Genomic DNA, 16,921 nt, shown 5'->3' on the forward strand with positions numbered 1-16,921 from the left:
TGAGATCCTAAATAAGCACTGGGTGCAAGTCCTAGCTCTCTACATTGCAACCTGCCTCTTGAAATTTAGGGAAATGTGGAATTAGAAACCATTCTGTATTTTTTTTTTTTTTTTTTAGAAGAAAGGGAGGGAAGGAAGGAGGGAAGTGGTAAATCTATACTGGAACTAGGACATTTTATCTTGCTTACACTGCATTACAAAGATCAAGCTAATATGTACATGGGAAAATAAATAAAGCCATGTGCTCTTCTTAATGGTATTCAGTTACAGCGCACAAGCCAAGAGATGCTGCTTCTTCTTTATTTTAAATGTTTATATATTGCTAACTACAAAGTTAGGTACATCATTTACATATATCAATAATAAAACAAAACATTTAAAACAGCATATAACAAAAATTGCACTGGTTGCATTCAGACATATTACAGATATTTGTTCTTAATGCAGTCAATACTGGTCCCCAAAAGCTTCAATGAACAGATGGGCCTTTCATTTCTTACAAAAAAATTTTCACATCATCCATCAGTTTCAAGGACTGTGGAAAATTGCTCCATTATTGTGGCCCAATATAAGAAAATGCACGCTTACGTGGCTCAGTCAATTGATATTCCTTCAAAAAGACAATCAACTTCCAAAAATAAAGCTCGAATAGGAACATATTTATGCAAACATGTAGACAAGTAAGATGGACCCAGTGTTTTCCAATGCTTTGAATACCAATAATAGAAGCTTAAATTTAATTCCACACTCTACTGGTAACCAATGCAATCTTTGAAGCAATGGTGTTACGTGATCTCTGATACTTCTGTACAAAAGCACGTGTACAGAAACGTGGTGCAGCATCTGAACGGCCTTAATAGATACTTTGGCAAATCTACTAGTCTACCGTTGTTAACAAAAATGCTGCACCACATTTCTAAAATCTGCAATATTCAAAATAAAACTAAGGGGGCCTTAAAAGTTGAAGTTTATAAAAAAAAACCAAAACCCCGATCTCACTACTCTTCAACAGCTCAGTGTATGTTAGAGTAGAATCCAGATTCAAACCCAAGCTATGGATCTTGCCCCTGAATGGAATTAGAGTATTATTAAATAGGATTCCTGGACAAGAACAATCGTAAGACCCTTTAGAAATAATCATAGCTTCCGTCTTTTTTACATTTAGGAATAACTGACTTACATTCATTCATCCAGCTTTGTATTATCTTAAGTGTATGAACAACTTTCTACAACGTCTGAGCTAAATCTAATTCCATGGGAAAATAAAGCTGAAAGCTTTCAGCACAGATCTTAAAAACTGGGACTAGAACCTGACATAAAAGTGAGAGATAAATATTAAACAAGGTGGGTGGCAAACTTGGATGAGATACATAGTGGGGTGCATTAACTATAAACAGCAGCAAAAATAATTGCTCAGACTAAAATTGAAATCTAAATGCACCGGATGCGCATCTGGATAGCAAATAAAATGCAAGACATCTCTAATGCAGCCTGTATAATAAGTCTAGGCAGCATTAAACTGTCCTAACATGGGACAAACAAAGCTACACTTCATCCTGGTGACAAAAATGTCTACTTCGATGCAATATAACACACATGGATACACACGCTAGGCCATGGAGCAATTTTTAAACTCTCCACATTGGAAGAAGTGTGGGTACATGGGGGCTCTGGGCCTGGTTTCTCTCTGACACTTGCTGCAAGTACAAACCATGCACAGTCACGTGCAGCTGCTTTTTCTGCAGGTGGAGTTTTTAAAATTTTACTGGAAAAGCATGCGGGAAGATTTGAAAATGCTGTCCACATGAGCATTTTTCTTCCCTCCCCGAAACTAAACACGCCCCCCTGGGAAACCTCAATGCAGCTACAAGCAGTGTGCGGACTTCAGCTGCACCGCGGGCCCAATGCAATATGGCGTGCTCAGCGGAGCGCGAAGTTTAACCCACAACTGCGTGTGCATTTCTTTGCATGCAAACTTTACTCCGGATGCAGCAAGGAGTTTTCTGCACAAAAAAAAAAAAATGCTCAGTGCTCTTGCATGGAAATCCCATGCAAATGCAGGCATTAGCTATTAAGCCTCAATGCAGAGAGGTGCACTGGCTTAACTCCTGCTGTCTTAAAGCTGGAAATTTTACTCCTCGTCTGAGATGGAGTAATGTTTCCAGCGCTAGTGTTAGTTTAAAAATGGGAAATAAATCCAAGTAATAAATTAAATAGTCTATGGATAGAAGCTGGATTTCTGGTGTCAGAACCTGTAGTCTGGTATTTTATGTGCAGCAAACGATTTGTGTACCAAAAGCAAGTTTTCGGTGCATAAAATATTTCTGTGCAGAAAGCAAGCGTGAAAACAATCTGTGCATGTAGACTAACTACTACTAACGCCCACCAACTTCCGCTCAGTATTACAAGCCTTAATCTTTGCCAGTACTGACTACTGTAACGCCCTACTACTGAGCCTACCATACACCACAATAAGACCACTACAGATACTTCAAAACACAGCAGCAAGAATTTTAACTGGAAAAAGCAAGAGAGACCATATCACCGAAACCTTAATAGAACTACACTGGTTACTCGTTGAACAAAGAATACAATTCAAGACTTTATGCACCATACACAAATTAATACACGACGAAAAAGTGGAGTGGCTGAACACAGCCCTTCGCGTACATACCCCCCACAGAAACCTGGGTCAGCAAAGCATTGCTAACTATTCCCTCAGTAAAGACAGCCAGACTAACCCAGGATAGGGAAGGGCCCCTATCCCTAACAGGACCTACAATATTTTATTTATTTATTTATTTATTTAACAGTTTTATATACCGACCTTCATAGTAAATAACCATATCGGATCGGTTTACAATTAACAAGAATAAAAAACTGGGGTAACTATTCAAGTAAACGAAAGATAAACAGTAAGTAGGAATGAGTCAAAAAGTTACAATCAACAGGGAAGAGAACTTGGAAGCTTGCAACAAGCTGGAAAGATAAGGCAGGAAATAAATATGAAGTGATGCCATAGGGCGTACGGTTAAAGCTTAATGGTGCTTTAACCTGGGAGAGTCAGAGTCCATTCGTGAGTATAATCATCATAACGGGTAAGCGAGAAGGACAACTAGTGATTGTCTGGTGGGTCGGTGAAGGCTTGGTGAAAGAGCCAGGTTTTAAGTCTTTTTCTAAAAGTTAACAAAAAGGAAACAAAAGTTAAAAAAGGAACAATATGCCATTAGAAATCAGACTACAAAGTAACATCAAAAGTTTAAAAACATGGCTATTTAAGCAAGCATACCACAAAGAGAATTGAGAGCAGGAAACAGGGAAATTTTGGTTGCAGTCAGTCAAGCTCCCACTCACACACCTTTTTCTTTAAGTGTGTGCTTCTCATTACTATATCCTAAACTATTCCTTCTTTCTTTTTTAAACAACAAAGAACCAAAATAAAGTAGTACGATATCTTATAGCTGAGTAAGAGGAAACTGGACATGACTTATAACACTCACCAAATAATATTTTTATGAAACTATGCTACAGTAAATTAATGGCACCTGTTTAAGAGTTTAGAATTCCAGATACTGTATTTAACATATAGTTTTACGTGCCTCATTGTAAACCGTTGTGATAGCACCCGCTTAATGACGGTATAGAAAAGATTTTAAATAAATAAATAAAACAGACCGTTCTTTCTGCACATAAATCATGTTTTTCCATGCATTAAGCTTTTTTTTTGCAAACATTTTCTGGTTTGCGTGCATTTTTTATATACCGTTGTTCCAGACCCCTCTGGTTCTTCAGGATGCACTCCTAGATCCCTTACCCAGTCATTTTAGGCCTAAGCCTCAACATATGGTAGGAAAGCTTCCAAAAAAAACCAAAAAAACCAGAGGCGGTAAAAAGTTATCCATTCCTTACTAGAAGCTGAACATATATGCCTAAAGAGCTGCTATTCTAAAAGGTTTTACCTCATTTTGTGCCTATAGGGAATACATTTTATAAAACCACTCCTTAGCCAGTAAGCACCATCACCTCACACGTCTATGGACGCTTGACTGTTAATTCCATTTTAGCCAACCTGTGCTTACCAGGGTAGATGACAAATAACCGTTTCCATGACAAGAGGGTCAAACAGGAAAAATATCGAGTCTCACAAAGCTCCTAATAAACAGCCCTCTTTTGAGCTATCTCAGCCAGGAACAAAGTTCTCTCTGACACTATTTGCTTGTAGCATTAAGCTAGCAGCAAGGCCATAACGTTTTTCTTTCATGCCTGCCAGGCCACGAGAAGCCCAACACTGCACTGCCAGGTGAACTTATATGAAACGCTGCACGGACAGCATCAGCATGTTTGGCTCAAAAAAAATACTCTCCAATTCCCTATTTACATTTTGACATCTTAGGCTCTGTGGAGAGTTGTTTTTTTTTTTTTTTATAGCTCTGCAAATGCTCTGGATGCTGAGGCAGCCTACACATAATCAAAAACCCCAGCTCACACAAACTTTCCTTTCTATTAAAAAAAAAAAAAGAGTTTGATTTTAATACAATAATCAAGGATTTCCCCCCCATAAGTTACAGTAAACATATTTTGATTCTCACCCAAAAGTCATAAAACTTGTTTGGCAGTCGAAACAGCGCTAAGGGGGGGATTTACCTTACAAATGCTATAAATAGCGACCGGGGAAGCAAGAGAATTTTATTTTTAAGTACGGTGGTAAAAGTCATAAATGAAGGCCACGCAAATTACTACAAGCCCACGTGATACAGAGGGCTAGCATTACCACGGCCAAATTGGTGCGTTACTCAGTTCCAGGATCTGAGTCACTGTACATACAGTATGAAAGATAGCCCTTAGGTGAACAACAAAGCAAATGTGGGGGTGGTGGTTTCAGACAGCCCGAGCTGAATTTAGAACATTTAGAACCTATTAATTAGCTAAGGAGGTCAGCACAGTTTTTAACTGCCAAGTGCACAAAAGCATATGCGAACTGAAAAAAAAGGTTAATTAAGGAGTTTCTCTGCTTCTGGTTAGTTAACTTTCCCCCAAAGACACCCATTGCTTGCTATTCCAGGAAAGGAAAGACTAGATTAAGGGAAGGTTTCTTTGTTGATTTTATGTTTCTTATAAACAATGGTCTTTCTTTTTTTTTTTTTAAACTTGCACATGAGTTCTCACAGTGCAAGAAGTAAAATAGTAGTGATTTGGGGCTACTTGGCACAGTGATGAGTAAGAAACAAAACAGTATCGGGGGTCGTTTTAAAAGGAACGCGCGTGCGCCCATAAACGCATGTATCGGCGTGCGAGCGGAGATACGGCGCAGTCTTAATTTGTGCGTGCCAAGTACACGCATGCCATTTAAAATGCCCCTCCCGCGTATGTGTGTGCATGTAACCTTAAGAGGTGGCTCGAGTAAGTGTCCTGCACAGTATTTCCACTAGGGCTTTAGCGTATGCAGGAGGATTTTAAAACATGCTCACGTGATAGTCCACCAGCTGATATTGAGGTCTTTCAAGACCCCTCTGGTTTTTCATCCTGCAAGCCCCCCCACTTGATCCCGAACTCTCACGCTGTGCTAAAAGCCTGAAAACCTGAGATCTCCAGACGTGCTCCCCATCAGGACCCAGCGGTAAAGTTACACGGATAACACGCCGACGTGCCCCCCTGGTCAGCTTTTTTTAAAATACAGACTTATGTGCATAAGTCTTGGCCCCGCCCTGGAACACCCATGCCCCGCCCATTTTCCTCCCCCTTCTTCCTGATGCGTGCCTGGGTATGTACGTGCATACTTGACGGCTTCTTAAAATCCATGTTGCTCATGCACGGCCCACAAACACGTGTATGAGGCCGTTTTTTGCACAAACAATTCTTTTCTAATCTACCACCCAGTGCATGAGGGTTGATTGGCCCCCTCCATTTTGGGCATTCTCTCTGGCAAACAGCACAAGATATTTGGGCTTTCCCAAACAGCAACTTTAATCTTTGTTCTATTTGCCACGCCTGGAAAAAAAAAAAAAAGAAATAATATTCAGCGTACAGAGACCAAGCCATTGGAGCTGTTCATCACTGAGAGACAAACGACTGCCAACATGGAAACGTTCATTTTATGGGGTCGGATACATGCATGCACTTCGACGGCAGTTCCTGATACTTTGATCCTTACATTTTACAAAGTTGCTAGACTGGTGGCTAGCTTCTTCCCATTGTATATTACTGAGCGAGACTATGTAAATGTTTCAGAGCACATGTAAATAGGAAAGAGTTTTGACTGACATGTGGGAAAGTATTTTTGGCTTCCTGGCCTTATCATGTGATCATGTTTTGAGCATGCTCCACGCACCTCCCTCTCACGAACAGCTATTTGCCATGGCCTTTCTACCTCTAAACGGGTAAACCAATGCCGTGGTCTTGCACTGGCAATGTTTTCAAGATGCCTTTGTTTTTCCTCCTTACTGTAGCTTCCTCCTGTGGGGTCAGGAAAATGGCAAGCTTCAGCCTTTCTTAATGCTGGTTTATGGTCAGCAGGCTGAATGCAAGAGCACCCAAGGCTTGACACTATCCCTGTAGAGATCACATGGGTTTGCTTCTCTGATGTAAGCAAAGAGAACCAATGGGGACTAAGGAGAAGCAGCTCAGTTTTAATATGTAGTTTTTAAAGTTTGCCCCATAAGTTGTACTGCCTGGTGCAATTTCTTTTGTCTTCATGAGTTTTATTCTCGCTGGCACTAGCATGTAATTAAAGAAGCCACCTCTAGAAGTTTGCAGCTTTAACAACGTGGCATGTTCTAAGGAATAAGGTTCTCCGGTCACAGCCAAAATACACTGAATCCTCTTGCTGGCCTGCCCTCTGGAACTGAAGGAACATTGTGAGCCAGCCTGTCTCTGGACTGCACAGGACACGTACAGCACATGCTCTGAGGCCTTGAAACGTACTGCAGACTCTGTCCATGCGAACAATGCTGGCAGCTGACAAGCAGATCATGTGTTTCCCAGCTGCTGGCTGAACAAGGCAGGCAGAATTTAAAATGAGGGAGGCCAAACAGCATTTTCTCATTTAACGGGCGCAGGAAGAATGAGTCCAATGTGACAAAAATAAACATGTTAATTAAATAATTTCTGCAATACAACAAACTGGCAATAAGTTATACAACAATGGAATAGAAGGCCTGGGATCTCAGTTTCAGACTTTGCACAGTGTTGGCTCAACAGCATTGATTTATGCCACATACTGTATTAATATTAACAGCTTCATAAGAGAAATAAAAAGACTCAGCAAAAAACTCTATGGGCTCCATTCACTCACTTACAACAAAGATACTTTTATAGCCGATATCTGCAAATAAAAATGTTCAAATCCTATGTTAAAAATATATATTTCAGTGACCCTGGGTGTACTTCAGAAACATTAAATAAACCCCTCCTTTACATGGGGGATTTCAGGTCAGCCCCTATTCTAATTTGCATAATACTTCATCAGCTTCATTATCATGTGTATGAGATTTACCATTCTTTTTAAGATAAAACAGTCACTCTTCTGACTTCACCAACATCTGTACTTGGGTAGCAGAGGCACACTGTGTTACTGGTGTAGTAGTGGACTCTTGGGCCGGCCTGGCAGAGTGAGATAGGAGGAGGACGGCACTCTGCAGAGAAGGCGGCGGCTGGTGGGCAATGTCAGGTCACACGAAGATCCGGAGTCTTTACCCTGGAAGCCTGCGGACCCCCCAAGAGGAGCTCGTGAGGTCCCAGACCGCTGGGGCTTAGGAGATCACTGGAACCAAAGCAGAGACTTCACCCTGGAAGCCTGAGGACCCCCCCCTCCCCCCGAGAGGAGCTTGTGAGGTCCCAGGCCGCTGGGACTTAGGAGATCAAGAGCGAGGGAGAAGATGAGACAGTCCGAGGTCGAGGCAGGCGGCAGAAGCAGAACCAGGAGCAAACCGGAGTCAAAGCCAGGAAGACCAACCAGAGAGGACAGGAGCGGAGGCACGGAAGGCAGGAAAGCTGGAACTGGAGCAGGAACACCGGGAGCAGGAGCAGGACCGGAACACCAGGAACTGGAGCAGGAACAGGAACGTCAGGAGCAGGACCAGGAGCCAAGGATCATGAGCTGGATCAGGAACACGAAAGCAACTAGCACTCTTCAAGAGGAACCTCGTTGCAAGGCAGAGAGAGGAAGCAGACGCCGGCTTAAATACTAGCCGGTGTCTGACGTCATTCAAGTGGGCGGGCTGCGGTCTGGCGGGAAAAGCCCTTTAAATTGGGCTTCCCTGTGCATGCGCGTGCCTAGAGAGGGAGGAGCCGGATCAAGAGACTCTGCGGCATCTCCCTCGTGGGGACGCCGCCGTGAGAAGGCCCGAACCGGGCCGGCAAGGTGCGCGTCCCGCCGCTGGGCCTCCGGAGAACCCGAGCAGCCCCGAACCTCCCGCCGCTGTCGCCGGAGAGCTGCAGGTAAGGACCCGTTCGCAACACTGAACATATTCCTATCATGATGTTAGCTTGAACTAAGAGTGCAAATTCCAAATTACTGGTCTACACTGGTCACCACTCTGTCTCCGTTAAATATATTCAAAAGCCCTTATGCAGGTCAATGTCCAAAGAGACAAGGAAAACAGAAGAAAAATAAAATCCTGTAATTCTTAGTAAGACAATTAGAAGGAATTTAAATAGAATGCTAACCACGAATTAGGGAAAACTCACATGTATGCGGATATTTAAAAAAAATGAAAATAAAATGTCTCATTGCCTTCAACATACTTTAATATGTCCTCATTGCATTATCAGCAAGTCAAGGAGAAACAGACCCATCACAAATGACACAAGGTTCTTTTTATTATGCGAAATTTAGTCTCCACTCCACCTCTCCTAGAGTAGGATGTTTTGACAGGTCAGAGTAGGTGATGGGGATAGAGATAAATACAGACATCCACTCACAAAACAGATCCATCTTCTTCAATCAACACTCCTTGACCTGAAGCACACAACATAGTAGAGACACATTACTAACTGCACAGCTACAATGCACATATACCCACAAAACTATCACAGTCCAATCTCTCCCAGGTGGTCATACAACACCTGAAAATTCCACGTCCTCTGCTGAATCTTGCAGATCCCACACCTCATCCTCCACAGATTCATTTGGCCAGATATGCATGTTGTGGTTCATGCAACACAATAAAAACACTTTACATACTTTGACCAAAGTCAGGGATTGAATGTTACCAATGTGGATCAAATAGAAAATCATCCTAAAATTGTTTAATTTTTTTCCTTTTTACATTTTTGCATAAATATTCCTTTTATATTTGTTTTCAGCTTTGTGTCTACTGTTTACGTTATGAAGCATGTAGGGCAGCATTTCCCAGCTTAGTCCTGGAAGCCACCTAATCAGTCTGGTTTTCAGGATAGCTACCCTGAATATGTATGAGATAGATTTGTATACACTTGGTCTCCAATATATGCAAATCTATCTTATGCATAATGCAATCCTGAAAACCGGACTGGTTACATGTACCTCTAGGAGAGGGTTAGGGAACACTGGCGTAGAGCCCCATATGTCAGAGGGGATTGCACATGAAGGTGTAGATGTGGTGTGAGGGAGCTATGTAAAATAAATGTATGGAATAGGTAGAGTGAAAATAATAGTGCAATGCAGTGCCACGAGTACTCAGACTGTCCTCTTTAATAATGTAGCTGAGGACTCTGCTAGTACTGGGATCACACTTCAGTTCTCTGGATCCATAGCCCTGTGGATGTATACTGTGTACCTGAGACAATGAATATTTGATTTGCTTGCAAAAGTTTGCATGCACGTATGAGTAGAAGTGTGTGAAGTATAAGAGAGTATAAAAGAAAGACAGAAAGCCTCATTTTGTCTACTTTTCCTGTCTGCCATCATATTCTGTTTCTATGATTTTAACATAGTTCCCACAGGAAGCAGCAGGAGATTCATGACTGTGGCAGTTTCCAATCTAAATTTAAACCAGCCTCAGGCAAGAGAACATATATCCAGATATGAAGACTCTGGGAAGTAAATTTTAAAAAAGGTGTGTATACATTGGAGCGGATAGGTATTTATAGGTACGTCTGTGGGCAGAGCGCAGGCGTTAATGGAGCGTCTATTGTGGTTACTCCTCCAGTGCACTCTGAATATCCTTTTTTCAGGACATGAAGACTATTTTCTTTTTTCATCATCATCATTTATTTGTGACACATCTTTCCAACCAAAGAGTTCAAGGGATATGTCAGACGACATAATTAACACAGTATCACAACTGATTATGGCGCAACATGCTGGAGTTAAATTGGCAATACTGAAAAATACCTGCTACATTCATCAAAACCTGAATATTGCCATTTGCCCTCCCGTGGCCAAAATGGTGTTGGAAGAATCAAGCCCTCACCGCTCAAAGATGATTACTTTTATCCTGCTCCACTAGGGCCATATTCTAGTCTCCTTGCCACATCTGGGAACTAGTATGACTTTGGGGGGGTTTTCCCCCCTGTATCTTCTTATGCCACTTCCCACATAAAGGTAGTGAACTATGGGGATATCTTGTGACAGAGAGAGAGCAGGTTACAACACCTTCAGGAGATACTGCCAGGGCAGCTTTTGGCTTGGTGTTCGCATAGGGACTGCCAGCCCACTTAAAGAGATGGAATAGGAGCCCAGATGGGACTAGGGACAGTACTCAGGTCACCCAATTAATTGGGCCAAACCATTTTCCTTTATGAGCCGAGATGCTAACAGACAGCTGTAAGCCGAGAGATCCTCTTCATTAGACGGGAAGCAATGACCAGTAGCACTGCAAGGCCTATCTCTGTAGCAGGGCGCAAATAAAAAATTCGCTGTGCAGATGCTTTAGAAGTGTCCATTCTATATTTAAATAAATATCTCAGCTCGGGCAGCCTATGGATTGTTAGGCTGCCACATAGTTTTGCTGACATACAGTACCACATATTGTTCAAAGGAGAGCGTGATTTTAAAAGTTATTTGACCTATACGTTTTGCAGTTTTTCTTCTGGGCTCTACCTCCACCTCACTGCTGAAGGTTACCCAGGAACTGCTCAGTATGCATGAGTTACTTGATATAATCAGCAAGACCACAACCAGGGAGAGACCATGTTGTTCCACACATGCTCAAGTTACACAGCAAATGCAAATTTTAGATGGTTTTACTCTCTTGGAGAAGGGTCCAGCAGTTTATCACAGTGCTACACACCTGCCAAGCAACATTTCAGGTCAACTGGCTTTGGAGTTGCCTAGGCTGAATCGCTGTTTGAAAGGAGTCATTCTTGGAATGAGCTGAAGGTTAATGGTAGAGAATGATTGTGAAAGTATTTCAGTTCTTTAAACCATAGCCAAATAAGTCCTTAGAATATTCGGTCCATGGGATTCGTCCCACTTCTGAGGCTGGCGGAGATCACTGGAGCCAGGGAAGAGGGGCTGCACTGAATTTCCAAAGAAGGAGCAGGTGCCAGAAAGTGTGAGCGAGAATGGGGCTGGCACATTACTGCCTGCATTGTTTTCTGTGCACCCCATGCACAGCCAATTTCTAAATGGACACCGATCTGTGCTTCTTGTTCTTCCCTTTTCTGCACTGAAAACGAGGATGAACAGGTATTGGCCCTGTCCCCAGCGAATGCGCTGTGCCTACGTGTGCAGCATATGTACTATCTTGAAAACTAAAAAAAGTCATTGTTAATTGTTTTGCTTGTGTGAAAATGGGCACTACAGTTAGAAAATCTGTAAAGTGAAGCAGTCAGGATTCACTTCTGCTAATGCCACTTCAACATTAAAAAATGTTTTAACAACTGTGAGGCTGATGCAGTAAGGTTTGGGATAAAACACGCGCGCTAAAATTCAATGCACGGTTTCTTAACGCATGCACTAAAAATTGATTTAACTTCCAATGTGGTAAGTTAATTTTATGCTACTGCACTGGGAATTAAAAAAAAACAAACCATGCTAACCTGAAAACTTGTGCAGAAGACACGATTCATGCGCATAAAATACAATTTAATTACATAAAACTTTCTGCACAGAAAACATTTTGTGCACTGGGATGGTAGCTTTCAAAGTGGCACGCAGGCGCACATTCAGCGGGCCCACGCCCAGAGGAGTGGCTATTTTATAACACATGCACATATATGCGCATACGTTATAAAATAGCCTGGCTGCGCGCACATGTGCGCTCAAATTTAAGTGGGCGTGAGCCTGTGCACGCAAATCCCACTTCTACTGCGTAAGTGGGAGGATTTTTAAAAGGGATGCATGCCGACACCATTGCCATTAAAAACAGTTCATTTCCAGTTCACCCAGATAAAAGATAGCTCTTCCCCCTAGTTGAATAGCCATCCTTTCCCCTGCTAGCCACAACCTATAAAACCCTGCTCAGTCCAGATTTTTTTTTTTTGTTTTATCACTTCCATGTCATCCAAAGCAGAAGTAAAGTTATGCAGTAGTAGGGGGACTCCAGCACATGCAAATTTCAGCTTAAAATCTCGGAACACCAATGCCCTGCCCAGACCATATCCTGCCCTTTTTTGAAAACTTGTCATTTGTGCGGCACAGCAGGAGATTCGCGTGTATCCAGCGTCTTTTTAAAATGTATTCGGCGCAAGCAAGCCGGATATGTTCACACATCCTCTAACTGACGTGCATATCGGGCTTTTAAAATTCAGCTGAAAGTGTCTTCTGCCCCTAAAAGCATGATTTATGTGAACAAAAATACAGTTCGCGTGCACAACATAAAATCTGTGCACAAAGCATTTTTCTCTGCACAGAAAACTTGATTTGTGCTCAAATTGTGGTTTTTTGCACATTGACTCAATGTTCAAGATCTGTGCACCATGGACTCTGGGTTCAGCCCCATAGACCTAGCATTAGTCCAAGTAACCGAACTTCACAACTCATCAGGAGTTCAATTTCCAGTATGAGAAACCCCGCATTAAGCCTACGCCTCTCTCAGTCAGGGAGTAATAGCTAATGCCTTCAGTAATAGAGATGTGCATTTGTTTAAAAGAAATTGCAAAACATGACGAATAAGGCTAATTCGTTTCATTCGGGGGGGGGGGGTTGTCCCCCCCCCGAATGAAACGAATTTTATTCATTGTTTTGTATAAACAAATGCATTGGGCTAAGTTCTTGGCCCGCAGGTGGGGCTTCTTTTATGCCCTAGGCGAGGCCCCATCATGTTCGAGAATAGGCAGAGGCCCAAGGAAAGGACGGTGACCTAGGCCCCAGAGTGACGTTGGGGTCTCGGCAGAGGCCTGAAGTTGGGGCCTCAGCCGAGAAACCCGAAAAAAAAAAAAACAAAAACCCCTCACATATCCATTGGGTATCTGTTGAAGGCTAAGTCCCAACACTGGGGCCTTGGCCCCAGACCCAGGATAGACTCCGTGACCTGACCTGGAGGCCAGGTCCCGACGTCAATGCCCTGGCCTGGACCCAGGCCCAATGCCATGCCCGGAGGCTGGGTCCAGATGCCGGGGCCTCGGCCAGGTCCCGTTGCCTGGGCCTTGGAGCTTCTCAACCCCCATTCTTTTCTTTCTTTACTTGCAAGCACAATGACAGTGTCCGCTGGGGTCGTGCAGGAGTTAATTACCCTCTGGTGCACTCACCCAGCGGATGGTGCCATTTTGATGTACAGCCTGGACTCTGAGGCCTGGGCCTGACCCTGGGCCGAGGCCCAGGTGTTGGAACCTGGCCTTGGGCCTGGATCCGAGCCTAGGCCCCGGTTTCAGGACCGACCCAGCCTCTGGGATGGGTTGCAGTGTTGGGCCTGGGTCCAGCTGAAGTTCCGTTGTCAGGCCTAGGACTAGGCCAAAGCCTCAGCCAAGGCGATCTACTGGGGCCTCGGCCTATGCAAGCCGAGGCTTCGGGCTAGTCTGACCCAGTTGATCCTCACTGGACCGAGTAAGTGGCAGCTGAGAAGGGATCCTGGCCCCGGTATGTTTTTGGGAGGGAGGGCTCTTTTCGTTTTTTGGACTTTTTTTTTTTTTAAATTGCTTGATTCGTTTTTTTCACACACGAATGAAACGAATCAAGGAATCCATGAACCAAAATTCGTGAGGAAAAAAAACCTCCCTGCACATCCCTATTCATTAATAACTGATTTCAATGGAGAAAGCTAGTTTGTGCGGACAGTCTTTGCATGCAAAACTCCTTGCTGCATCAGGAGAAAAAAGTCTAAACACAAAATATATTTGCATTTAGGGATGTGAATCGTTTCAGGACGATTAAAATTATCGTCCGATAATTTTAATATCGTCTTAAACCGTTATGGAACACAATACAATACAGATTCTAACGATTTATCGTTATAAATCGTTAGAATCGTGAGCCGGCACACTAAAACCCCCTAAAACCCACCCCCGACCCTTTAAATTAAATCCCCCACCCTCCCGAACCCCTCCCCCCAATAACTTAAATAACCTGCGGGTCCAGCGGCGGTCCGGAACGGCAGCGGTCCGGAACGGGCTCCTGCTCCTGAATCTTGTCGTCTTCAGCCGGCGCCATTTCCAAAATGGCGCCGAAAAATGGCGGCGGCCATAGATGAAAAAGATTGGACGGCAGGAGGTCCTTCCGGACCCCCGCTGGACTTTGGCAAGTCTCGTGGGGGTCAGGAGGCCCCCCACAAGCTGGCCAAAAGTTCCTGGAGGTCCAGCGGGGGTCAGGGAGCGATTTCCCGCCGCGAATCGTTTTCGTACGGAAAATGGCGCCGGCAGGATCGACTGCAGGAGGTCGTTCAGCGAGGGTTCCGGCGCCTCGCTGAACGACCTCTGCAGTCGATCTCCTGCCGGCGCCATTTTCCGTACGAAAACGATTCGCGGCGGGAAATCGCTCCCTGACCCCCTGGACCTCCAGGAACTTTTGGCCAGCTTGTGGGGGGCCTCCTGACCCCCAGACTTGCCAAAAGTCCAGCGGGGGTCCGGAAGGACCTCCTGCCGTCCAATCTTTTTCGTCTATGGCCGCCGCCATTTTTCGGCGCCATTTTGGAAAATGGCGCCGGCTGAAGACGACAAGATTCAGGAGCAGGAGCCCGTTCCGGACCGCTGCCGTTCCGGACCGCCGCTGGACCCGCAGGTTATTTAAGTTATTTGGGGGGGGGTTCGGGTGGGTGGGGGATTTAATTTAAAGGGTCGGGGTGGGTTTTAGGGGGTTGTAATGTGCCGGTTTTTCGATTTTTTTGATTTTTTTTAACGATTTTTAATTTTTCACGATATTTTACCCCCCCAAACGGCAACAATACGATTCCCTCCCCCTCCCAGAAATCGATCGTTAAGACGATCGAGGACACGATTCACATCCCTAATTTGCATATTTGGAGTAAAGCTCTGTTTCAAATTATCAGTGAAATGAAGGTCTTTAAAAAAGCTAAGACATTTTTATTCAGGAAGGCATTTGAAATATCAGCTTAATCTCTTCCCTTAAGATTTGGGGAAGTAATTCAGCAGCTGTACTGTGCTAGTTTCTATGTTGGTGTATGTATATTGCTTTAATTATGTTTACATTTTTTTAAAATGATTTTTATGTATGTATGCTACCTTTTTCCACACCAAACTTTGAAGAGCACGGAGAGAATATTTTAAATAAAAATAAAACCGCACACAGCCCAGGGCACCTTATTACATCAGGCCCTGGATTTGTGGATAGTGTCCAAAGTTCTTCTGCACCTGCTTGAGTATCTGGCTCGACATCCCAAGGGTGCTGTCATGAGTCTCATGAACTTGACTAAGGATTCAAGCAGTACAGGGAAATCATTCTCCTGCCTTTACTGGGGAAACCAGAGGACACAAATCTAATTTTTTTCTAAACATGGGTCAGGAGGTGGGGAGTAAGTACCTTTATCTGTTTTTCCATACTTTGGCAATCCTGGCTTCTGCCATGAGAAAATGGCATTTTGGTAGGATACTAAAGTGGTTTGCTGTGGCCTTCTAACAGGCCCACAGAGCCTGTTCTTCCCAGGGGCTGCCCTCTATCCAGGTACTAGCTACTAGGTCTAAAGCCTTAGCTTCCAAGATCTGACAGATTCAAGTTCATGCAGGGTGATGCTTCTGGAGAAAGATATGGGTGCATAGAAATTTTGTGAACAGGGTTACATTAGGAGATAGGATTGAGGTCTATAAAATAATTAGTGGAGTGGAATGGGTAAACACAAATTGGTTGTTTACCGTTTCAAAAAGTACAAAGGCTAAGGGACATGCAACAAAGACAAATAGGTGAAAATATTTTTTTTTTACTATATGCATAATTAAACTCTGGCATTCGTTGCCACAGGATGTGGTAAAAGCTATTAGTGTAGGTGGGTTTAAAAAGGTTTGGCAAGTTCCTGGAAGAAAAGTCCATAAACCATTATTAAGGTGAACTTGGGAAAATCTACTGCTTCTCCCTAGGATAAGCAGCATGAAATCTATCAACCTTTTGGGATCCTGTCAGGTACGTGTGACCTGGTTTGTCCATGGTTGGAAACAGGATACTGGGCTTGATGGACCTTTGCTCTGGCCCAGTGTGGCAAATCTAATGTTTTTATTACTCTTAGTGTGCTTTCATCTAATGCTGTTTATATCTCTTAAAGCAGCAGGTCAGGGATTTTTTTTTTTTGTCAGTGTCATAGAAAAAAAGAAAAGATATTTTGCATAATTTCTTTTTGTTTTTAATTGGGTCCAGAGGGCAGTTTCAGCTAAACAACAGGACCAAGATATGCCTACATGGCCTTTGATTATACAAAATAAGTTGTACTCCCTTTACTGTCAAATGGTTAGGAGCTGTATGCAATAAGAAATTCTCATATTCTACCGCCCAATGCAAACTCCATAGGTAATGTGGTAAAACAGCACAATGGAGGCCTTCTAGGCATATGGGATAAGCAATAACTGAGAAACAAAAAGATCTGATAAGCAGAAGCAATCTGGCTTCAAACAGTACTTT

The sequence above is a fragment of the Rhinatrema bivittatum genome, unplaced genomic scaffold, assembly GCF_901001135.1.
Source record: "Rhinatrema bivittatum unplaced genomic scaffold, aRhiBiv1.1, whole genome shotgun sequence".
NCBI lineage: Eukaryota > Metazoa > Chordata > Amphibia > Gymnophiona > Rhinatrematidae > Rhinatrema > Rhinatrema bivittatum.